The following is a 24,970-nucleotide window of genomic DNA, read 5'->3' as shown; positions in this document are numbered from 1 at the left end:
GTTGTGATAGCATTTGGCAGCCAGATTGAGACAGGAGAGCGAAGAGATAGGAGGCAGTGATGACTGTACAGAGTCTGTAAGTTGTTGGGTGTTGATGGCACGTAAGTTTCTGTACATGACCGAGGTTGGGGTGTCAGGAGGAGAATGAGTATTAGTGATTGAAAAGGAGAGAAGATTGTGGTCCGAGATCCCTGTAGGAGTGTTATTAAGGCGAGAAACTGGGCAAAGTCTGGAGAAGGTCCAGGGTATTCCTACCCTTGTGGGTTGGAGAGTAAGAATGCTGAGAGAGGCCAAGGGAGGAAGTTAGAGAAAGAAACTGAGAGGCCGATGGGGAAAGTGGCTTGTCAACAGGGATATTAAAGTTGCCCATGATGAGGGCAGGAATGTCAGAAGATAGAAAGTAAGGAAGCCAGGTAGAAAAGTGGTCAAGAAAAGAAAGAATAGGCTGCCTGTATACTCTACACAGCTATGCACCAGCATACAAAGTGGCCAGGCAGCCACAGTGGATTAGTCAGTACATTTATAATGCACATTCCCACTGTAATTCTTATTGGACTGAAGTTTAAACCATTATAATGAATGTTTAATGGTAGCTATTGCTCTTCATTTCTTTACTTCTAGTAACCCATATGTATTTATTAGTTGCAGTCTCTACAGCCCTTTGCATTATTGAGATAGGTTGTTGAATTGAAAATGGTCTACTGGGTTTTGAAAGCTTTTGTCTTCCTTTATCTAGTAATTTACACCAGAGGCCTCTAGTAGCCTACATACGCAGGTTTAATTGTATTCTATAGCAAGGAAAGCAATAAATAAATAAGCAAACAATACATAAAGGGAAAACAGTTGCCGAGTGGAGTAAACCTCAGTATGCCATTAGGGACTGTGAACTTTAAATACATTGACCATGACCAACTTAAGCATTGTCAGGAGTGTTATACAATGCATTATACACCTTGTGTTATGTTATGGTCTGAAGAGATTATGTTCTTATTTTTAAATGGAGCTGTGAGTCATGAAATGAAGAAGTCAATTTGCAATAAAACCTTCAGGAATGCAGACATTTAATAGTTGGACCATGTTAAAGGGGGTCATCCAGGCTTAGAAAAACATGCCCACTTTCTTTCAGAGACAGCACCGCTCTTGTCTCCAGTTTGGGTGTTGGTTTTCCAACTCAGTTCCATTGAAGTTAATGAAAATTAGTCGCAAACCACACCCGAACTGGAGACAAGAGTGGTGCTGTCTCTGGAAGAAAGTGGCCATGTGTTTCTAACGTCGGATAATACCTTTAAGACAACCCCATTCCTTGGGTAGCTGTTGGCACCCCTCTGGTTAGACGTCTCTGGTGGTAGCTTATCTACAGGAAGAGCTAGAGGATAAACATGTTGAAATCCAACAGCCCTATCTTTCTTTTCCCCCAAATCATAAAAATTTATAAAGGCTGATATATATATATATATATATATATATATATATATATATATATATATATAGATAGTTATATATAAAGATAAATAAATATATATATATATATATATATATATATATATATATATATATATATATATATATAGGCTAGTGAGCAAGTGATGCCTCCTAAACTCCTGGAAGAGTTGAAAAGTTTAAAAAGAACAGAGACACCTATCTTTGTCAGGTGCCTATTGTCCTCTACTTTTGTTCCATTACACCCTACGCCGGGAACTTTGTGTGACTGTGAGTGTGCACCATAGTCTGGAACACCTTCTTCTCCTAAACAACCCTGTGCCTCATCAGATACAGCATAAGGCTATGTTCACACATTGTATGACACAGGACATTGTATGACAATGACCGGTGTCAGAAAAGATCATCCCGGCCGGTACTGCAGAACCAGCCGGATGATCTTCACTGCAGTTGAATTCGGATGAGGGCTCATCCGTGCGCGCCCGCATCCAAATACGCCGCTGCACTCAATGGACTTCACAGACTCTTTGGAAAATGAAAGGTGGAATCTGATTGGTTGCCAGGGGCAACTGAGCCAGTTTCACTTTACACCATGTTTGATAAATCTTCCCCTATGTGTATACACTCCGGACAGGATTCCCTTGGCCTGCAGCACAATGTAAGTAAATGATTAATCACGGCCATGTTGCAAATCGGCAACAACTTCAATGATTAATAATTTACTTACGTTGTGTGAACATAAGCCAGCAATGCATAAAGCATTACTTACTTTTGAGCAGTGTAACAAATGTCCTTCATCGGGCAAGGAGAATTTGACCCAGCAAATCCATTAACAGGAAGTCAGTGATGTTTATAGCATCTCAGACTTACTGTTCATTAAAGGAAACCTGTCACCCCCCATGCCGGGGCAGAGCCGACCCCCTGGTGGAGACCCCTATACTTATCCCGTGCATGAAGTCCCATTCCTGGACCCGCTCCCATTGCCGAGATATCGCTGTCGGAAGCCCAGCACACGCTGGAGCCGTCATTCTCTATGAGCGTCGGACTCATCTCTGATGAGCGCACGCTGGGCTTCCGACATCGATATCTCGGCAACGGGAGCGGGTCCAGGAGCGGGACTTCATGCATAGGTAAGTATTAGGGTCTCCACCGGGGGGTCGGCCAGGCTTTGCCCTGGCACGGGGGGTGACAGGTTCCCTTTAAACGCAACAGGGGACTTATGTCAGATTTTGACATTAGTTCTTGTTCCAGCATTGCAGCTCAATACCTACATGTACTCTATATACAGTTTGTATAGCACACCACCCATCATGTTGTCAATCATTACACCCCTACATCCAAAAAAAAAAACAACAACAACAACAACTATGTTAAAAAACCACTTGAAGTTATAAAACAAAAAGTACACTAATAAGATATGGGAATTACAGTTTTGTTAATCTTTATCTCAAGATATTGCTATAAAACTTCATGTAGAAAGGTCTCTCAGGACACAGTATGTCTAGCAATTTCCTCCCACTCTGTAATGCATTATATTGTGCTCAAAACCCACCAGTATGAGCTACTTAAGGGACTTTTAATCTCTTTCACTGAGTGGCTAGAGCTGCGAAAATGGCTTCTGTAACAGTTATTAAAAGACCAGAGGTATAACTAGTTTTTCTTTTTTTTTTTAGAATCCTTTATAGATAGATAGGTAAACATGCGGAAGGCCGGGCGGCGCAAGTCAAGGTAGTTGGTGCTGTGTTGGGCAGTTCTGCGAATCACTTGGGCACGGTAGCCCAGAGTGGCATTGAAACAAACCCCGAAACAAACGTGCGCTGCTTCCCAGAGTTTCAGATAACTTTTGATTCCCCCCCTCCTTCCTGACTGACCACTAAGCCGTCAAGTGTAGTCATAATTGCAAGTGCTGGTAGTGCTCAGTGTATTGTAGGAGCAGACCATGGGACTCCCTGATGCGATGGCCCCCATAGCAGCCGCTATGGCTGCTACAGTGGTAGTTACGCCCCTGAACCCAGGCATAATCTTGTGTATGGGTGCGGGTGCAGCAAGAACAGACCAGAGTCCAATAACCAGTATAATGTTTGTTGACTTAAGGTCTTCAGTGCAATACAATAATATTTTGGCAGGTGCAGGTGAGAGGTAGTAGAAGTAGTTTGTAGACGAACAGAAAGTAGAGTATAGGAGCGTCATGAGGGCCCTGTCCAAGGTAGCTGTGTACTCTTCTGGAATAGCGTAGTAGAGAAGATACTCGTACTTACGTGTAGATAACTTTAATCTGACTGCCTTATGTCCTACAATGTCAAGATACCCGTCCTGTGAGTGTAGTACGGCATCCCAGGTCCCTGCGCTGGGTTGAGAAGACTTTCCAAGACTTCCCAGAACAGCCGTGTGTTACAGTAGGATACGTAGGCATTATTTGCAGCTTTGTCCTATTGGGGTCAGTACCTAGCTCAGGTATGCTGCCTTGTGTTTTGTAGACTGTATCCCCGGAAGGGACAAGGTGATTCTCAGAAGATGTCCTTCCTCCTGAGGGGGTCTAGTACTGCATGCTTGCTAAGGTTATCAGCATAAAACCAACTAACTCTCTCCCTCTCTCTCTCTCTCCAACCCTCCTGACTAGAAAGACCCTCCCACCAGGAACCAACCTCCTTTTATAGGTGCAAACTAAATATACTGCTAATTGGGGGGCTGTGTGTTCAAGAGAGAGAAGAAAGGCAATAGGGCAGAAAAGAGGGAAAGAAGATCTGCACCTGTGACAGGATAAAATATGACATGTGACAGAAAACATTTAACCGATTGCTCCCTTCAGCTGTGCATGATACCAGATACATATAAGAAATACAGCAATGTCTAGTGGGAAAAACTAGCAGTACACTTCTCCTTCATCCCACTGTGAGAACCTTATATTATATTTAAAGTGTGGCTTCATGTTACAGTGACCCAGAAACCATTATGTGTTTAAAATGTTATGGCCTTAGGTCATTGTACAGTGAGGGGCCACTCAATATCTCAAATGTTTGTTTCAAATGACCACAATATAGCCATATTTTGGGGCCATATTGTTGTAACACCCAGACCTCTTTCTCCCAACTACTCCAAGTATTACATTTGTAATTCAAATACATAGGGGTGATCTTACGTAAAGCCCTGCCCCCATGCAGTCCGCCAGATTTACTAAGAGGTGCTCCTCTGAAGCAGTTGTAGATTTCTTGCATGGTTTTTCCATGCTAGCAGGTGTAAATCATGATAATCATGCCTCCTCCCTGTCTTTCCTCACCCCCTTGCTCACCCATAAGGAGACCGGGCTCTAAGCCATGGAAAATGTGCAGATTTTTGCAGAAATCTGGTGGTTGGCACAAAAATCTGGGTCTCTCCATGGTGTATGCCAGGGGCACATTTAATAAATCTGACATACATGCTAGAAAATAGTTATTGGGCAAACTATATATCTTCTCACAAAAAAAAACAATGTATGTATTCCACAGACAATACTGCACGATAATAGACGTCATATTCTCTGCACCCTATTAGCACTGTTACAATCACAGCAATTAACAGAGTAACACACGCTAGTACTCTTATTAGCTACCCTATGGTTTCAATAAACACACTTGTTAAGGATGTAATATTTTATATATTTAGTCAAGCTATTACAATATTGCACTGACCTTCTAAACACAGAGATGTTTACATTCTTGAAAGCTTATGTAAGTAAACACTAGTACTATGCAAGTAACTCTTTTCATACGTAAGCCAATGAAGTACTGACACAAGCTTTAGTAGAAGACCCCCTCACCCCAGACCCCCAGGATAAATAAACGAGCTGCCATCTTTGAGTAAAGGAGATCCATCTTAACCATTAGTGTATTAATGTGGTTACTCAGTGTGCACTATAAACTTTATAACTTGGATGTTATAATTTTGAAGAGACTGTCAATTTGGCAGCAATCCATTTCACAATAATATGACTTTAATGGCTGGAGTATAGTCGATCCGCTGGTCTTTGCAATTGTCGATGTAAGCCGCACCAAGGAGGGGAGTCTAAGGGGCCACTGGTCTTCACCAGACCCTGCCACAAGGCCTTACTGCTGCAGGCCACCCCCATTTCACTATCCCTGATATAACTTGCTTGTGTAGGTGGCGAGGAGGAGCAAAGTACAGAAACATGAGGCAGAAGAGTAGGGGACAGGCAAACAAGTCAGGGCAGGCAGCAGGCAAGAACAGAGTCAAGGTACAACAGGAACTGGCAAACTGTAACAGAACAACAGGCAGGGAACACTTTCTCATTAGGCTATGGGCACTAAAGATCAGGCATAGGGTGTAGGAAGAGACAGGATTTATGGCCAGGGGATAAAAGGAAGGAACAATAATTAAGGCACTGGACCTTTAAATTTAATGTTCAGCCCGCAGAACAGGAGATGGAGGCGGGAGCAGGCAGGGAAGGAGGAGGGACTGCAGCCAGGTACACAAGAACAGCCACTGAAAAAGGTACGAGTCAACGCCGTGATAATAACAAAGTTAAATAAGCTAAAGCATTATTATCCCTCGCTATTTGAAATGAATGGCTGGACACCAGTTCTGCTGAGTGGCTACTCATGATTTCCCCATCCTGAGAACAGAAATTACACCTAGAGCAGGTTCCAGTGACAGCACATGACTTAATTGCTAAGTGCACAAATAGTCCATCTTGTCTCTAAGGCTATGTTCCCACTGCGTATGTTTCTGTTCGTAGTGCGAACCGCGAATATACACACGTAGTTTTAAGGTTGATGCGTTCGCTTGAAAGTAAACGATATACGCCCGCACAATGCACACTTCGTATGAGCTTACGGCCGGATCGTATACGGAGCCGTGAAAAATGAACAAGACCATTGTTTGAGGACGGAAATGTTGAAACTCACGGCCGTACTTATTTCAGCCAAATTGAACTTGATTTTTCGATCCAAAAGGTTCTGTGAGTTTTATTGGGCTGGGCGAAGATTTCCAAGTAAATGACCTGTTTCAGATCGCTTCGAAACATGCTAGGGAAGCATAACTGTACTACGGGCGTATGTTTGCGGTTCGTACGCATCCGGGCGCATGTAGTTTTTTCCCACGCCCGTAGTTTCAGCCGCACATGTACGCAGTGTGAACATAGCCTAAAGATGGTGGTGAGGGAAGGTGTCTGATAAGTAAAGAAGGGGGCACTTTTTTCTGGTAAGATACATTACATAGTTTCTATATTCTCTTGTACATTGGATAAATGCAGAGTTTGTTGAAATGCGAGCGACCATTTAAGTACGGGTGCAATACACCTGTCTACGGATGCTCTTACACAGTACCATTCTATAGTCTCGGAATCCCTGTGTGAGCTGCAATGTCCGCCATATTGGTTGTCATCCAGCTTTCTCAGAGTTTCTAGCACTAGGTGACATTTATTTTAGTGAAAAGTATGTTGTGAAATCATCAGTTTTCTAATTGTTTGATAGCTTTGCGCATTGTGTTGTTACCTCATTGAATATTTACAGCGCTCCATCTTCGCTAACAACATTAGGCATTTAAATGCTCCAAAAGGAAGCCAGTAATCTCATTGCCACATTGCTTAAAACACACAAGCCGCTCTTCTTACAGCAAGGACACATTTCTCCTGTTCATTAGAAATCGAATTTGCTTAGTCACCTTTCCCGCTGGATTAAACAAATATTGTTATTTTTCTAGTTGCGCTCCACAAATATGGATTTCAGAATTTATTTGTCTACCTGTCGTTAAAAATGCATGAGCATCGAACAGCGAGAATTTGCTTTAAGCATCGTTTTAGGTTTTGCTTTCTCCCTATTGGTGTTTTAATCTGGAATATTATTCATCCTGGATTGGATAAAGCGTATATCCCCTCATTTAATGTCTTTACACAAATCATATTCCCGGTATAAATATTTAATGTGTGGGAACGTAGTGTCATTAAAAAAGACCACCTTTAAAGGAATCATAGGGTACGAAATTGATGGAAAACTGGAAGACGGGAGATGGAAACGCGACTTATCGGGCCATTCTTTCCAATCGTAAGTTCTGGCTTGTGGACGTTGCTTCATTATATCATTATATCAAGGAGAGTGTTGATGGAGCCATTTTCCATAGGAAAAGACATGTTGCTGTGATCCTATAGAATTTTACAATTTTATGTAGACATAGCTAATTCATTTAGAATAAATTTTACAGCTGTTAAATAATGTTCCTCAGTGTTTTCAAAATCTCTGGGTTTATACTATGTTGTTGCAGTCTGTTTAACGGATCCTCTTTTAAGTGGTTACTAGTGATGAGCGAATAGTGAGATATTCTATATTCGTACGATATTCCCGAATATTCGAACAAGTATTCGATTATTGAAAAACATCTATTCGACCACTTGGAGGTTAAAATCGGAAGGTGGGGGATTTAAACGCTTATCGAATATTTTTCAAATATTCGGCGAACTATTCGATAATATTCGATAGGTCGAATACCTTACTATTCGATCGAATATCTATTCGATCAAACAGTATTCAGTCATCACTAGTGGTTACTTTTAACGTCCATGAGCGCCAACAAAATGGACTTACGGTTGAGTCCACGGTCCTGAATAGGTTTAAGTGTACCTGTAACTTTAAAAAAAATGGTGGTCCCTTAGGGTCCTATTACATGGGTCGATGAAGGCCTGATTAATATTTTAAACGAGCCCCGTTCTGTTAGATCGCTCCTCGCTTACTAGGCCTATTGCACAGCCCGTTAGCAATGTCCGTGCAGCCTTTGACCAAAAAGTTAATACATTACCTGTCCATGTTCCCGGTCTTCTCCTGCATGCAGAGCGCAGGAGAAGACTGGAAACGTGGAGGGGTAATGTATTAACTGTTTGTTCAATCGGCAGCCTTTGGCCGCACATCATTATTACATGTAGCGATGCGCGGTCAGTGGATGATGATTTTAAATCTGGACCTAAAGAAACAATCAGCCAATGATTGTTTCATCAGCTGATCGTTGTCTTTATTACACAGAGTGATAATCGCCCGAATTGGGCCGATTAGGGCGATTATTGCTCTATGTAATAGGGCCCTTTCACTTATTTTGAAAGTCCATCTTGTTGTACAGTTCTTTTGGTTCATTCCTGTAATCGGTCAGGGTCTAAATTAAAACCCTTGCAGATCAAATCTTTTGACATGTTTTTACAACATGGTAATGTGGGGGGTCCAGCAGCACCAAGCAGTAGATCAAAAAGGATGCACGTCGGGGGTTCATAATCCAAAGTCCAACAGCATCCACGGTAAAAGAAATCCAATATTTATTCACCTAAGGCTAGGTTCACACTACGTTTTTTTCATCCGTTTTTTTTCCGAAAAATGGATAAAAAAAAAATGGATGCATTTCTGTGCATCCGTTTTGATCCGTTTTTCCATTTACTTCAATTCTAAAAGAAAACGGATCAAAAGTTTTTTTAACCGCACACAAAGTGTAGTCAACCTTATTTTTGTGTGCGTTAAAAAAACTGATTCGTTTTGATCCGTTTTTTTTCTTCTTCTTTATAATGGAAGTTAATGGAAAAACAGATCAAAAAGGATGCACACCAATGCATCCGTTTTTTTGTGTGAAAAAAACGGATAAAAAGATCGGATTGCAAAAATGTAGTGTGAACCCAGCCTAAGTGCTTGGCTGAATGGCACTTGGCTAAATAAACATTGGATTTCTTTCACCGTGGATGCTGTTGGGCTATGGATTTCTTAGATGTCTTTACAACATATCAAAAGTTTTTTAAAGCGACAGTGTTCATGTAATCTCCTCCTAATACAAACATACACCACTCACTGAAATAAGTAACATCACTTCCTTTCTCCAAAGGCCACATATCATTCATGTTGAATACGTACACCCTTGTTGCCTACTAAGCACTATATAGTGCAATCAGCAAATCTCAGAGCTCCAATCCACTGACATATTCCCTTTAAAGTGACTCTGTATCCACCAACTCACCTCACCAACGCGCTAGTACCATCTGTTTAATGAGAACAAGTCCTTTCCAGTTGTGTCTTTTAAAATGTGTCCAGTGTCTTGCTTAGAACACAAAATGATCTTTTAATCTGCAGCGCTGTGTCATACTGGTTTGGTCTACAGTGTCTGTGCCCCAGGTCTTTGACGCCTCTCCTTTTTTCTTCCTCCCCCTCTTCAATAGGAACACCACCAGGCAGGATTTCTAATCATCGCTCGTCTAAACAGTGCACCTCTGTTGCTATGGAACATGTGCACTGTTTAGACAGGTAATAAATAGGAGAAATCCTGCGGGGTGTTCCTAATGATGAAGAGGGTGGGGGAGGAAGAAAGGAGAGGCGTCGCAGACCCTGGGCCTAGACACTTAAGGCCACAATAGTATGACACAGCGCTGCAGATTAAAAGATCATCTTTTGCTCTAACTAAGGCACCGGGCACATTTTAAAAGACACAACAGGTATGGATCAAACAGATGGTACTAGCGGTTTGGTGAGGTGGGTTGGTGAATACAGAGCTTTGATTAACTTTGATACAAAGTAAACTTGTGTGTAATCTATAAAACAATTCTCGTTCTGAACAATATGTCTCCAATCGTTACTGTGATGGGCACCATTATATTATAACTTTTACTATAGACAAAAAAAAACTTTACCACTCTCTTAGTTTACTGCCACCCCCAAGGGGGGGGGCCAAATTGACTTGACGGACAGTTTGATCTGACCCCGCAGCTCTCCCGCTCTTAAGTGCTAAATGTTATCACCGACAAAACAAGAACAGTAATAACTCAGACAAGCAAAACAATATCGTAAAAAAAAAAAGAAAGCTTTTATATATGCAAATGTGATTGTGCACTACATTGAGCGGAGGACTATTTTTCTAAATACAGTACACTTCCTTTGTTGCAATAGTTCAATTGCTTTTGAAATGGCTAATTATATCTAATTATAAGTACTTAATACATCAGCCTGAAACAGAACGCTGACACTTTTAATGCCATTATGGCAAGTCTCATAATTGATGTTCCGATACCATGAGTTGCTTCATACATGGCAGGCCTAGAGAATAGAGAAGGGGAAGGGGGGGGGGGGGGTTACATATCTGCTACTTTTTTTGAGTTATGTAACTAATTATTTGATGAGTAAAATTATAATTAAAATTTTTCACAAGTGTATTGAGACAGCATTCTTACCTGCACAATTGAATGGGGTGAAACAAGTGTATTCGCTTTAATAAACACAATGAAAGCAACACAGAGATGACTGTATGTTATTATGGGAGGGATAATGGCTCAGGGATTAGCGTTGCCTTAGTGCTTTGTTGGGTCTGTGGTTTTTATTATAATAATTATATAGAGTTTTTATATTTTGTATGTTTTTGTACAGGTGTGTGATATGGGTATATTTTATCAATCTCATCTCATACACAGATGTATGTCCCAGGCAGGCCTTGTAGCTGCTATAAGAATCTGTGAAAGGAATGGGGTGGCCTGGGAATAGAGATGAATGAATCAATTCTACGCAAATCGGTCTGAATTTTACAAGAAAATCAGATTCATTAGAATGCAAACTTTTTACCATTTGTTTTGGATTTGTTTTAATCCTGTTCGTATACACTGAATGGCTATGTTCAGACTAAGTTAAAAAAAAAAAAAAAAGAGAGAGAAAAGGCGTCCCCTTTTTCGAATTTAAATAATGTTCGTCATTACCGCATTTTAATTGATCTCAATGGAATGCATTGAAGTCAATGGAATGATGGCCACCCACTGCACACAGTATTTGCGCGGACATTAAAAGGATGATCATGACAATTATTTGCGGACATCTTTTGCAAACAAGGGACGTTATTTTTTCGTTTAGTTTAAAGATTGTTTTTGTTTTTCACCATCCTTTCACCGTCTTTACTATTAAATTTAAAGGACTTTTTAATTAAAGACAAAGGCCAATCAGTCTACCTGAACTAGAATATTGTTTCAGTGGCCGTCATTTTAATGATGGGCACCGAAAACGCAAAATGACGGACATAATTTTAAGTGAGAAAAAAGGGAAACATCATGTAGACATAGCCAATGGAGGTAATCGGTAATGCCGTAGGGATCACAACTTCAACACTGCAATCAACTACAAACAACTACAAATTCAGGCCATGTTCCCACATTGTAAAACACCGGCCGTTCAGTGACCCGGTCGGGTTACGGAACGGCCAGTGTGAGAGAAGATCATCAGTACTGGCCAGATCATCTTCACTGCCACTGAATTCGATGTGGGAGCATTAGTGTGCACCCGCATCTGAATTCCCTGCTGCACAAAATGGAGCGTGCGGCCGCAGAAAACTGACATGTCAGTTTTTTGCAGCACCGCTAGAGATCCCGGCTGGAGTGTATACTATGTGTATACACTCCGGACGGGATTCCCACAGCTGCAGCACTACGTGAGTTCCGTAGAGAAGTCGGCAACAACGGCCGTGATTGGTACGGATCTTACCGGTCAATTTCCATGTGGATTCCTAAAAAAAAAAATAATTACAGCGTGCGGATGAAGTTTCTTTAATTTTCATCAAAATTACTTCTACTGTAAAGAGAGAATCACCCAAGTGTCTGCTTTATTTTACCCTTGGTGATGACCATATTTGAGCACTCTCTGAGATGGTCAAGCATGCTCAGTTCAGCTACATATTGCTTATTTTTTACTGTCTATTCAAACAAGGGGGAAGTGGGTACACCAAGGTGTGGAAACAGGGAGTTATACAGGGATTGGTTAATAAATTGGTTAATAAATATGGGCACAGACACTGAGCCTGGCTCTCCTCCACATGCCATAAATTAAACAATTATAGGCTATGTTCACACTACGTAAAAGTACGGCTGTTGTTGCTATCGGCAACAACAGCTGTACTTTGTATGGGTGAACAATGCCTATTGTTCTATGGGATCCTAGCCGGAGCGTATACATGTCGTATACACTCGGGCCGGGATCCTGCACGGGGCCTCAAATAACTGACAGTTCACACAGTAAAGCGAGCGGCTCTGGACGCTCGCTTCACTGTGTGCTATGGGAGGTTCTGATGCGGGCGCGTGCAGGATGATCCGTGCAGAGACTGGCCGTTCCGTGATTAAGTATCAAAGTAATACTTAAAGGGGTTGTCCGGCGATAAAAAATTATTCACAGAATAACACACATTACAAAGTTATACAACTTTGTAATGTATGTTATGTCTGTGAATGGCCCCCTTCCCCGTGTCCCACCACCCCCACCCGTGTACCCGGAAGTGTGGTGCGCTATACATTACCTGTCGCGTGCCGACCACGGTCTCCGATCGTCAGCAGTGACGTCTTCTTCGGGAGCTTGGCGGATCTTCCCGAGTGCCGGCCGCCCTCTGCAGCGTCATCCGAAGCTCAGCCGCGATTGGCTGAGCATAACTGTGCTCAGCCAATCGCGGCTGAGCTTCGGATGACGCTGCAGAGGGTGGCCGGCACTCGGGAAGATCCGCCAAGCTCCCGAAGAAGACGTCACTGCTGACGATCGGAGACCGTGGACGACACGACATGCGGTGAGTATAATGCACCACACTTCCGGGTCTAGCGTGGGTGGGGGGAAACACGGGGAAGGGGGCCATTCACAGACATAACATACATTACAAAGTTGTATAACTTTGTAATGTGTGTTATTCTGTGAATAATTTTTTATCGCCGGACAACCCCTTTAATCCTTTCTAGCAACAGAATCTATCAGTCTGCTTAGCTACCCCTCTCCTATACCAAGATGCCTATAGGATTTTCTTGGTGCCAGTGTTTCTTGTTCAGTGTATAGTATTAGTATCTGTACTCACTGTATATACTGACAGCAGCTCCCTGTGTACCTCATAGAGCTAAAATGAGACTCCCCTCTTCCAGGCTGTGCTGTCCAGCTTGTTGATGAGTCTGTCCATAATATGGTCGACATGAAGGAGCATGTGACCATGCCCCGCCTCCAGTGTCCCCCACTCAGCCTGTATTTGCCTATGGAGAACCTTGAGGGCGGAGCATGGTCACAGGCTCCTCCATGTCAGCCATCTTATGGACAGACTCACCACAGAGCAGGACAGCACAACCTAGATAAGAGCAGTCTGGTTTTAGCTCTATGAGGTACACAGGAAGCTGCTGTCAGTATATACAGTGAGTACTCTAATACTATACACTGAACAATTTTACTATAAAGTGGCCAACCCCTTTAACACTGCTATAATGCTGTTTAGGAATCACATTGAACACTATGATTTAGAGTCCATTAACCACACACAAAAGCAAATAAAACCTGTATTTTTTACCCTCGGATCGACTCATTCCCTCACATCTGAAAATTGAATGAGTGTAATTGGCTTGTTAATCCTATCTGTCCCTTGGAGCTGAAATGAGAAGGGGAGAGGCATTTGGTATTGGCAGCTGTTAGATCATCATTAAAACGACAACGTCCCAGCTGTGCGCCTCATGTTGGTAAGGTTACATGGGCTTTAACCTAAAGGACTATCAAGGGAATGGGATTTTTCCAATAACTTACATTTCGTATTGAGTGGCGTCCATCTACTTTACCAATAATTATTCAGCTTGATCTAAGTCAACCGGAGTAAGCTGATCCGATTGGAGCGGGTAGATCGTGGTGAGTGTCCAAGTAGTACGGTTGATGGGAGTCAATGGCGGGGGAGGGGGTGGAGCGCTCTGTTTGATTAGCAGTGTGTTTAATTTGACTATTTATAATGAAGCATATCATTTAAATTTTCCTTTACAAATGAGTCCAACTCTCGTTCCAGACTGCAGGCTCTGTTAATTGTTGCAAACATTGCTTCTTTTAATGTTATTAGCTCGTTGGCACAATCTCCATTGTTGACTAAAAAAACTTGGCATGATCAGGGTGTGCTGAATAATTTAGATGGTTGGCAGCTGGAGCCAGAGAACACACACTTCTAGGCAGACGCACATGCTGCTTGCACTCTTTATATAAATGATTGTATACAAAGCGGAATAAATTCAGCAGTGACTTCTGCATCTGTTTACAGGTAAACACTGATGTTATTTTCTGAACTACACTAACAGGATGGTTCACACAGACTAATGTGATGTACAAAGCAGATGCACAACAGACTGACAGTCGTCTGAATGAAAACTCCAAAAACGACTCCGGCAACGTATAGGAAAGGTTAAGCCTAATACCGTCATATGTTACAGGATCACGATTTGGTCACACCTGCAGCTGGAGCACACGTTATTGCACTCAGTGCCTAAAAGTGTGTGTTATCTGTTAATGGGTCTATATATATATATATATATATATATATATATATATATATATATATCAGATCCGGGTTCATTCCGAACTAAATTGGGAACAAGGTGCAATGAAAGAAATCTGTTCCACCTGTCAGGCTCAACAATTGTACGAATGTTTTAAATCATTGTTATAGGGGCAAACCTAAAGGGAATCTAATATAATATTATTATTATTATTATTATTGTTGTTGTTGTTGTTGTTGTTGTTAATAATAATAATAATAATAATAATAATAATAATAATATTTTCTTGGTTACTGAAACATGTTCTTTTTTTGCTATTCTGTTTCTATTTTCCAATTGTGATTTTTTAAATTAAATATTTTTGTACTTTAAAGGTGTTGTCCAGCGAAAATCTTATTCTTTCAAATCCACTATTGTTAGAAAGTTATATAGATGTATAATTTACTTCTATTTAAAAATCTCAAGTCTTCCCATACATATCAGCTGCTGTATGTCATGCAGGAAGTGTTGTTTTGTTTTCAGTCTGACACAGTGCTCTCTGCTGACATCTCTGGCCGAGACAGGAACTGTACAGAGCAGGGATTCCCATAGAAAACCTCTCCTTCTTTAGAGAGTTCCAGTCTCGGCCAGAGATGTCAGCAGAGAGCACTGTGTCAGACTGAAAACAAAACAACATTTCCTGCATGACATACAGCAGTTTACAAGTATGGGAAGACTTGAGATTTTTTAACAGAAGTAAATTACAAATCTATATAACTTTCTTACACCAGTTGTTTTGAAAGAAAAAGCTTCTCGCTGGACAACCCCTTTAATATGGAGGCAGCCATCTTGCCTAAGCTATCATAACAGCATTTAGAAATATGTTTTACCGCATGTCCCATCCCTCACAGGCTACAATAAACAAGACCTGTCCCATCCAGAGAGAATCTTCTGGGCATGCTCAGTGACCTTTGTGGGACCCTGAGTTGTGACCAATTATTGTGTGTACCTCTCTTATCTATATACTGGTGTCACCTGTCACTGTGCTCCTCTCTGTGATGATAAGGAGGAGATTGCTAGGAAATGATTTGTACAAAACAGAAGTTTTTAAATGTAGACCTCAAAATTCCAAGAATATTTTAAAATATTGTATCTATAGTAAAATAAAATAAATAAAAAAACACCAAAACATCTTAAATAGAGATGAGCAAACTGAGTTCGGGTTCGAGTCAATCCGAACCCGATCGTTCGGTATTTGATTAGTGGGGGCTGCTGAACTTGGATAAAGCCCTAAGGTTGTCTGGAAAACATGGATACAGACAATGACTATATCCATGTTTTCCACATAGCCTTAGGGCTTTATCCAACTTCAGCAGCCACCGCTAATCAAATGCCGAAAGTTCGGGTTCGGATGGACTCGAACCCGAACCCGGTTCGCTCATCAGTAATCTTAAACAATATGTTTAACATAAAACTAAAAAATAGGTTATTCTCTGATGACAAACTCCCTTTAAGCGTAGCTGCACACATAAAGGATTCGCAGCAGATTTCACGCTGCGAGTTTGCAGCAAAATCCGCATTGAATCCTGCCATTATTTTAAAACAATGGCTGTGGTTTTGAAATAACAGCAGTTATTTGATGTTACATGAGGCCATCCACTAAATTTCCAGTGTGTGAAGATAGCCTTTCTGTGCTTTCAATCCACTCCTGGTTTCAGTTAAAAAATACTGACAGAAATACTGAGCAAAAATACTGTGTGTGAGCATAGCCTAAGACTATCCTTTGGTATTGAACTTTCAAAAACTCAGTAACATGGAAGAGCAAAATTAAAGAAGTGATGTCTATGATAGAGATGAGCGAACCAGTTCGGACGGTATGGGATCCGGTTTGGATTTTTCCAAAAATCCGAGTCCGATCAGATTCGGATTTTTGGAAATCCACTCCGATTTTTTTTCCCCCCTTGCTTTCTAAAATGGCAGCCGCCATTCTAGAAAGCACGAAGTGTTCCGGGCGGGAAAAGCGATTTCCCATGATGCCCGGAACACATCCAATCAGCAGGGATCTTGCACTAGCCCACCCCCTGTGTGACGTTGGTATTGCTTTAAGAGGAGCGGTCACATGACCGCACCATGCAGTGTGTAGAGAGAGAGAGAGAGAGAGAGAGAGAGAGAGAGAGAGAGGAAGCAAGATGCTGGTGCTGCTGCTATTGTGTACTAAAGACTACTGAGAAGATATTGTGGGAAAGGAAAGGAAAGATTAGGAAAGCGGAGAGGAGAAACATCTAGTGATTGAGAGAGAAATATAGAGAGGGCGAAAGATAGATAGATTAGGCATAGGCCAGTAAAGGGTGCATGGAACCAAAACGTGCTGTGCAGATATACAAATCCTATACTTCTGATAGTGTGTATATCACATCCGCCTTATCCTGAGAGAAAAAAAAATACCTGGCGCAGGTGTATAGCATTATATCTTAAAAAAAAGTGCTCTCTCTCTCTCTCTCTCTCTCAATCGCTCTATATATATATATATATATATATATATATATATAGACAATTTCTATACTTGGACCCTTCTGATTGATAGTGTGTATATCACATCCGTCTTATCCTGAGAGACAAAAATACCTGGTGCAGGTGTATAGCATTATATCTTAACCCTTTGAGGACCAGGCCCAAAGTGACCCAGTGGACCGCGCAAATTTTGATTTTAGTGTTTTCGGTTTCCCCTCCTCCCATTCTAAGAGCTCTAGCACTCTCATTTTTCTATCTACAAGCCATGTAAGTGCTTGTTTTTTACAGGAATAGTTGTACTGTGTAATGGCGTCTTTCATTTTACCATAACATGTATGATGGAATTCCAAATATATTATTTATGAAGATATAAATAGGTGAAATCGTAAAAAAAGAATGCAATATGGTAACGTTTGGGGGGTTCCTGTGTCTACGTAATGCACTATATGGTAACAGCGACATGATACTATTATTCTATAAGTCAGCCCGAACACAACCATATGCAGGTTACACAGATTCTCTAATGTTATATATATATTTTTTATGAAATCCTTTATTTTTTGGCAATTAATTATAAATAAAATGGGACTATTGTGACGCTTATAACAGTTTAATTTTTTCACCTATGGGACTGTATGGGGTGTCATTTTTTCCGCCATGATCTCTAGTTTTTATTAATACCATATTTGTGAAGATCGGACGTTTTGATTACTTTTTATTGATTTTTTTAAATATATAATGTAACATAAAATCGGTAATCCGTGCACTTTTTTCCCTCCTTTCGTGTACGCCGTTCTCCGTTCGCAATGACGCTTGTTACACTTTAATAGATCGGACAATTACGCATGCTACGGTATATTATATGTTTATCTATTTATTTATTTTTATATGTTTTATTTATATAATGGGATAGGGGGGTGATTTCAACTTTTTTGGGGGGAGGGGTTTTGGGGTAGTGTAATAGTGTTTTGTTTTGTTTTTTTACACATTTGAAGTCCCTTTGGGGGACATTTACATACACTACTTTGATTTTTACACTGATCATTGCTATGCCATAGGCATAGCATTGATCAGTGTTATCGGCGATCTGCTCATTGAACCTGCCTGTGCAGGCTTAGTGCAGCAGATCGCCGATCGGACCACACAGAGGCAGGTGAGAGACCTCCGGCGGTCCGTTTTACCGATCGGGACCCCTGCAGTCACACTGCGGGGGTCCCGATCGGTAAGTGACAGGGGACTTCCCCTGCCACTTACACTTAAACGACGCGGTCGTGCCGCGATCGCGGCGTTTCAGGGGTTAATGGCGCGCGGCAGCGCGATCGCTGCAGCGTGTCATTACCGGCGAGGTCCCGGCTGCTGATTGCAGCCGGCCCCCACCTGCTATGAAGCGCGCTCCGCTCCGGAGCGCGCTTCATAGTGGGAGAACCACCCAGGACGTACAGTTACGTCCAGGGTCGTCTGGTGACAGACTTCCATGACGTAACTCTACGTCCTGTGTCGTCTAGGGGTTAAAGTGTCACTGTCGTAAAAATTTTTTTTTTTTTTTGCAGAAATCAATAGTCCAGGCGATTTTAAGAAACTTTGTAATTGGGTTTATTAGCCAAATCTGCCATTATCTGCATGTAAAAAGCCTTTTCCCAGGTCTCCCCCTTCCCCCCCCCCTCCTCTCCTTTCTGCCATCCACTCCTCAGAATCAGGAAATCTCGACTGTTTTGTCATCAGTAGGATTTGTCTGGTCTATGAAGAAGAGAGGGGGGAGGGGGAAGGAGGGAGATTAGTGGGCAGCTGAGAGCAAAGAACAAAGGATTGCTCAGCAGGGGAGCTATTCAGAGCCCTAATTAGAGGTCAGAGAGGTTCATGGTGCCTGTCACAGGAGAGAGCCTGGGATGTGAATGTAAAATAATTCTTTGTTGTCCTGTTTTTGCTGCCTTTACTTTCTCTCTCCATAGGAAAACCATGAAGACAGGGGGGGAGAGCTTCAAACTGCTTTTTTATGATAAAAATTCATTTTTCGGCTAATAAACCCAATTATAAAGTTTCTTAAAATCGCCTGGACTATTGATTTCTGCAATAAAAAAATTAACGACAGTGACAGCGCCATGGCTGCCCATATGAAGCGCCACCACCTTTCCGCCTGGGAGAAACCGGGTGACAGTGGGTCACAGCAGGCCCAGGCAGACCCGTGGTCAACAGCAGCAGGAAGCAGCAGTAGTCAGGGGGGCCTTTAACAGAGTCAGACCTCCTCTGTGGAAGGGAGTGTGTCTTCACTCCCTTCTTCGGCTGGTGGCCCCTGTGTTGTTAGCAGTAGGCAGACTGTCATCATGGAGTCCCTATACCGGAGGCAGACATATGCACCCAGCAATCCCGCAGCAGTCAAGCTGAACGCCTACCTGGCCAAGTTGCTGGTTCTCCAGGCTCTGCCGTTTAAAGTCGTCGACTCGGCACCATTCCGTGAACTGATGTAGTGTGCGGAGCCGCGGTGGAAGGTGCGACACTACTTTTCCAACACAGCTATCCCGGACATGTATAGCTGTAACGCCTGGAGTAGTGGATCCACTGGACCGTCACCAGCGATGGCACTAACCTCACCAGGGAGCGGAGTCTAAGGGGCCGCTGGTTTTCACCAGAGCCCGCCGCAAGGCGGGATGGACTTGCTGCGGCAGGCGACCCCCAGGTCGCTACCCCTGGCTTGGTTGCTAATGATAGCAGGCGAGGTGTGGCAGGAGCAGTAGGCAGGAGATGGTGCTGGCCGAGGTCTGTAGGCGTAACCGCAGGTGACAGGCTGAACACAGGAGCAATGGTGTAACAGGGGAGCAGGAACCAGGGACAAGGACTAGGGACCAGGTAGCGGATGGGAATCAGGAACAGGGACTAGGGACCAGGTAGCGGATAGGAATCAGGAACAACAGGGAGCTGGGCCAAACGCTATGGGAAGCATGTAGAGGCTCCAACACGAGGGACAGGGCACGCTGGGATTTATAGGGAGTGATTGGGAGCAACTACCAATTAGGGACGGACTGGCCCTTTAAATCTGAGACAGCCGGCGCGTGCGCGCGCCCTAGGAGGCGGGGACGCGCGCGCCGGCCGGCACAGACGGAGACCGGAGCGGGACGAGGTGAGGCGCCCCCCGGGGCCGAACAGACAGCAGCGCCGGGTCCCTGCACAAGGACCCCGGCAGCTGCGTGGGACAGAGGGAGGTCGCGGCGGCGGCCCGGAGCACGGGACGCCGCCGCGGCCATGACAATAGCTATGTTCGCGAAAAGGTTGCTGACTCGCTGAGCCATTCAGTGAGCAGACATGTACATTTAACCACAGACATCTGGAGCTGTAATTACGGGCAAGGGCAGTTTATGTCCATTACTGCTCAGTGGGTAAATGTAATATGGCAGGCGGACCCCCAGCAACATGGCCAGGGAAGGGCGATGACACCACCCCGTTGTCAGAGCAGGGTTCCTGTGTCGCGGTCCTCCTCCACCTCCTCCAGTAGGTCCAAAACCTCCTCAACCGCCATTGTTCCTCCCTTGTACCACTTGGGTGTAGCACGGAGGTGTCATGAGGTGCTGCATCTAGCCTGCCTGGGTGAAAGGAGACACACAGGGGAAGAGCTGCACCGCCTGCTCGAGATGGAAATCCTCTTGTGGCTGACTCCACGCCATCTTAAAGTTGGGACGGTGGTGAGTGACAATGGGAGCAACATTCTCTCCGCAAGGAGGTATGAGGCACACACGTGTATGGCACATGTTTTAAACCTAATGGTTACACACTTTCTAAAGTCTTCATCCCATTTACAGACTGTGCTGTCAATTGCTCAAAAGCTGTGTAACCATTTCAGCCATTCAAGTCGCTCTCACCACATCCTCCTCGGCCTGCAGCGGAGGAATGGTCTTCCCAACCATCGTCTCATTTGCAATGTAGCCACGCGGTGGAACTCCACCCTCCACATGCTGGACCGGCTCTATGAGCAGAGGAAGGCGTTGACTGATTTCCTCTTGATGCAGGCGGACACGGCGACTCCCCTGTGTAACCTGGGGCTTGGCCAGTGGCAGCCCATGCATGACACCTGCCGCTTGCTATGACCCTTTGAGGAGGCCACCTTTCTGGTCAGTGGGCAAGACACAGGACTTAGCGCCATCATACCCATGCTTCATGTACTGGAGCTAATGCTGATGCGACTCAGTGGCGAGGGGAAGGAGGTGTTGCCACTGTCACAGCCTGAGTCGCTGGAGGAAGGCTTGGCGGAAGAGGAGGGAGAGGAAGTTGAGGAGGAGGAGGAGGACCTGAACGCACAGTAACTCTTAGGGGAGACTGGTGGAGGAGAAGGATATGAGCCTTTCTTCCAGACCAGAGGGGGGCCAGAGGAGGATATGCAGGGCTATGAGGAGGATGAAGGCAGTACCCATTGGCAGTATGCTGTGGAGATGGAGGCGGCGACTCCTTCCCACTCCCTGGTGGAAATGGCTAAGCATGTTGATATGCTTTCAGGTTGGCCCACGCTTGCAAAGGATTCGTGAACAGGACGAGTTCTGGCTGGCCACACTACTGGACCCACGGTATCGCAACAAGCTGTGTGAATTAATTCACCCTTCCCAACGGGAGGAAAAAATTAATTATTATAGAGAGGAGCTGGGTGCACAGTTAGTGGCAGCCTTTGGAACAAGGCACTCTCATTCATGCCATTCCCACCAGGGCTACACCAGCAGCGCTGCCTACTCCACATCCTCCTCTAGCAGCTTGGGTGGCAGGAGCAGCGGCACCAGACCTGAGCCTGATGTCCATGATGCACGCTTTCTTCCAGCCACAGGCCGGGTAACAGGAGCACCCGCACAGCGGCAGGACATGGCGGCACACCTCAAACAGCCAAAAGTCCAGGTGTTTTTGGACTCTACCTTGCCACCTAACGTGCCGGAACCCTTAGACTACTGGGTGGGAAAATTAGATGTCTGGTCACAACTCGCTGAATTTACTTTGGACATACTCTCCTGTCCGGCCAGCAGTGTGTCATCCGAACGAGTTTTCAGCGCAGCAGGTCATATTGTCAGTCCCAGGAGAACCAGAATGTCCTGTGATAGTGTGGAACGTCTGACTTTCATCAAAATGAACGCCACATGGATAGATAAGGACTTGGTGACACCTGCTCCTGATACCACAGAGTAGGATTTGGTCCTGTTGTCACCAAGATGTAGGATCTTTTCTGCATCTATTATGGCCTATATGTGAACTACACCTTACTGGTCATTCCACCATTCCTGCTGCCCTGCTACCTCTCGCCTGTCCATGGACCTAATTATTCTGCTTCTGCTGCTCATGTCACCCCATTACAACTGCTACTCCTGTCCTGGCCTCCATCTTGGCTACTGCTGGGCTTTCACTGGCCTCCATATTGGCTACTGCTGGGCCTTCACTGGCCTCCATATTGGCTACTGCTGGGCCTTCACTGGCCTCCATATTGGCTACTGTTGGGCCTTCACTGGCCTCCATCTTGACTACTGCTGTGCCTGCCCTTGCCTCCATGTTGACTACTCCTGTGCCTGCCCTTGCCTCCATGTTGGCTACTGCTGTGCCTTAACTGGCATCTATGTTGACTACTGCTGTGCCTTCACTGGCCTCCATATTGGCTATTGCTGGGCCTTAACTGGCATCCATGTTTACTACTGCTGTGCCTGCCCTTGCCTCCATGTTGGCTACTTCTGCTCCTGTACTGGCCTCCATGTTGGCTACTGCTGCTCCTGCCTGGCCTCCACGTTGGTTACTGTTGCTCCTGCCTTGACTCCATGTAGACTACTGTTGCCCTTGGCTCCATATTGGCTAATGCTGGGCCTTAACTGCCATCCATGTTGACTACTGCCGTGCCTGCCCTTGCCTCCCTGTTGGCTACTGCTGGGCCTTAACTGGCATCCATGTTGACTACTGCTGGGCCTTAACTGGCATCTAGGTTGACTACTGGTGTGCCTGCCCTTGCCTCCATGTTGGCTACTGCTGGGCCTTAACTGGCATCTAGGTTGACTACTGGTGTGCCTGCCCTTGCCTCCATGTTGGCTACTGCTAGGCCTTAACTGGCATCCATGTTGACTACTGCTGTGCCTGCTCTTGCCTCCATGTTGACTACTGCTGTGCGCCTGCCCTTGCCTCCATGTTGGCTACAGCTAGGCCTTAATTGGCATCCATGTTGACTACTGCTGGGCCTTAACTGACATCCATGTTGACTACTGCTGTGCCTGCCCTTGCCTCCATGTTGACTACTGGTGTGCCTGCCCTTGCCTCCATGTTGGCTACTGCTGGGCCTTAACTGGCATCCAGGTTGACTACTGGTGTGCCTGCCCTTGCCTCCATGTTGGCTACTGCTGGGCCTTAACTGGCATCTAGGTTGACTACTGCTGGGACTTAACTGACATCCATGTTGACTACTGCTGCTCCTGCCTGGCCTCCATGTTGGCTACTGCTGCTCCTGCCTGGCCTCCATGTTGGCTACTGCTGATCCTGCCTGCCCTCCATGTTGGCTACTGTTGCTCCTGACTGCCCTCCATGTTGGCTACTGCTGATCCTGCCTGCCCTCCATGTTGACTACTGTTGCTCCTGCCTGGCCTCCATATTGGCTTCTGCTGCTCCTGCCTGGCCTCCATGTTGGCTACTGCTGATCCTGCCTGCCCTCCATGTTGACTACTGTTGCTCCTGACTGCCCTCCATGTTGGCTATTGTTGCTCCTGCCTGGCCTCCATGTTGGCTACTGCTGCTCCTGCCTGGCCTCCATGTTGGCTAATGCTGATCCTGCCTGGCCTCCATGTTGACTACTGTTGCTCCTGCCTGCCCTCCATGTTGGCTTCTGCTGCTCCTGCCTGGCCTCCATGTTGGCTACTGCTGATCCTGCCTTCCCTCCATGTTGGCTACTGCTGATCCTGCCTGCCCTCCATGTTGGTTACTGCTGATCCTACCTGCCCTCTATGTTGGCTACTGCTGCTCCTGCCTGGCCTCCATGTTGACTACTGCTGCTCCTGTACTGGCCTCAAATGACTATTGCTAGACCTCAACTGGCCTCCAATGACTACTGCTGCTCCTTCACTGCATTTGTGACCTTTTTCCTGCATAGACCCTGTAATGGTGAATTTCTTGCATAGACCCTGTAATGGTGAATTTCCTGCATAGACCCTGTAATGGTGAGTTTCCTGCATAGACCCTGAAATGGTGAATATTGAAGTCTAAAAAAAAAAAAATGACTTTGAGATATCGAAATGCAGATACAAAGAACATACATAGAGTATTGTGAACTCTGACGTCTCCCCTGAAGACAAAGGGAACCCTCTCCAACTTGAGCAAAAACTCCAGCTAAGCATAGGTTCTTCACTAGAACTTATTAGTACTTACCCGTGCCTATATAGATGTGTGCATTAGCAACCAGAAGGGATATGGAAGGTAATGTCACAAGTCATGTGATGGGGGTGAAGACCAGGATGGTAGATCGGTAATGGGCCAGTAGACCAGAATCGTAGACCAGTGATGGGTCTTTAGACCAGAATGGTAGACTGGTGATGGGCCAGTAGACCAGAATGGTAGAATGGTGATGGGCCAGTAGACCAGAATGGTAGAATGGTGATGGGCCAATAGACCAGAATGGTAGACCGGTAATGGGCCAGTAGACCAGAATGGTAGACCGGTAATGGGCCAGTAGACCAGAATAGTAGACCGGTGATGGACCAGTAGACTAGAATGGTAGATAGGTGATGGGCCAGTAGACCGGAAACGGGCACATTTTCAGACGTAAATTACTTATTTCATGTGAGCAAAACTTAC

This window comes from Dendropsophus ebraccatus, chromosome 2 (assembly GCF_027789765.1).
Source record: "Dendropsophus ebraccatus isolate aDenEbr1 chromosome 2, aDenEbr1.pat, whole genome shotgun sequence".
NCBI classification, from domain to species: Eukaryota; Metazoa; Chordata; class Amphibia; order Anura; family Hylidae; genus Dendropsophus; species Dendropsophus ebraccatus.
The sequence above is the reverse complement of the archived record's forward strand: the minus strand, read 5'-3'. Positions refer to the sequence as shown.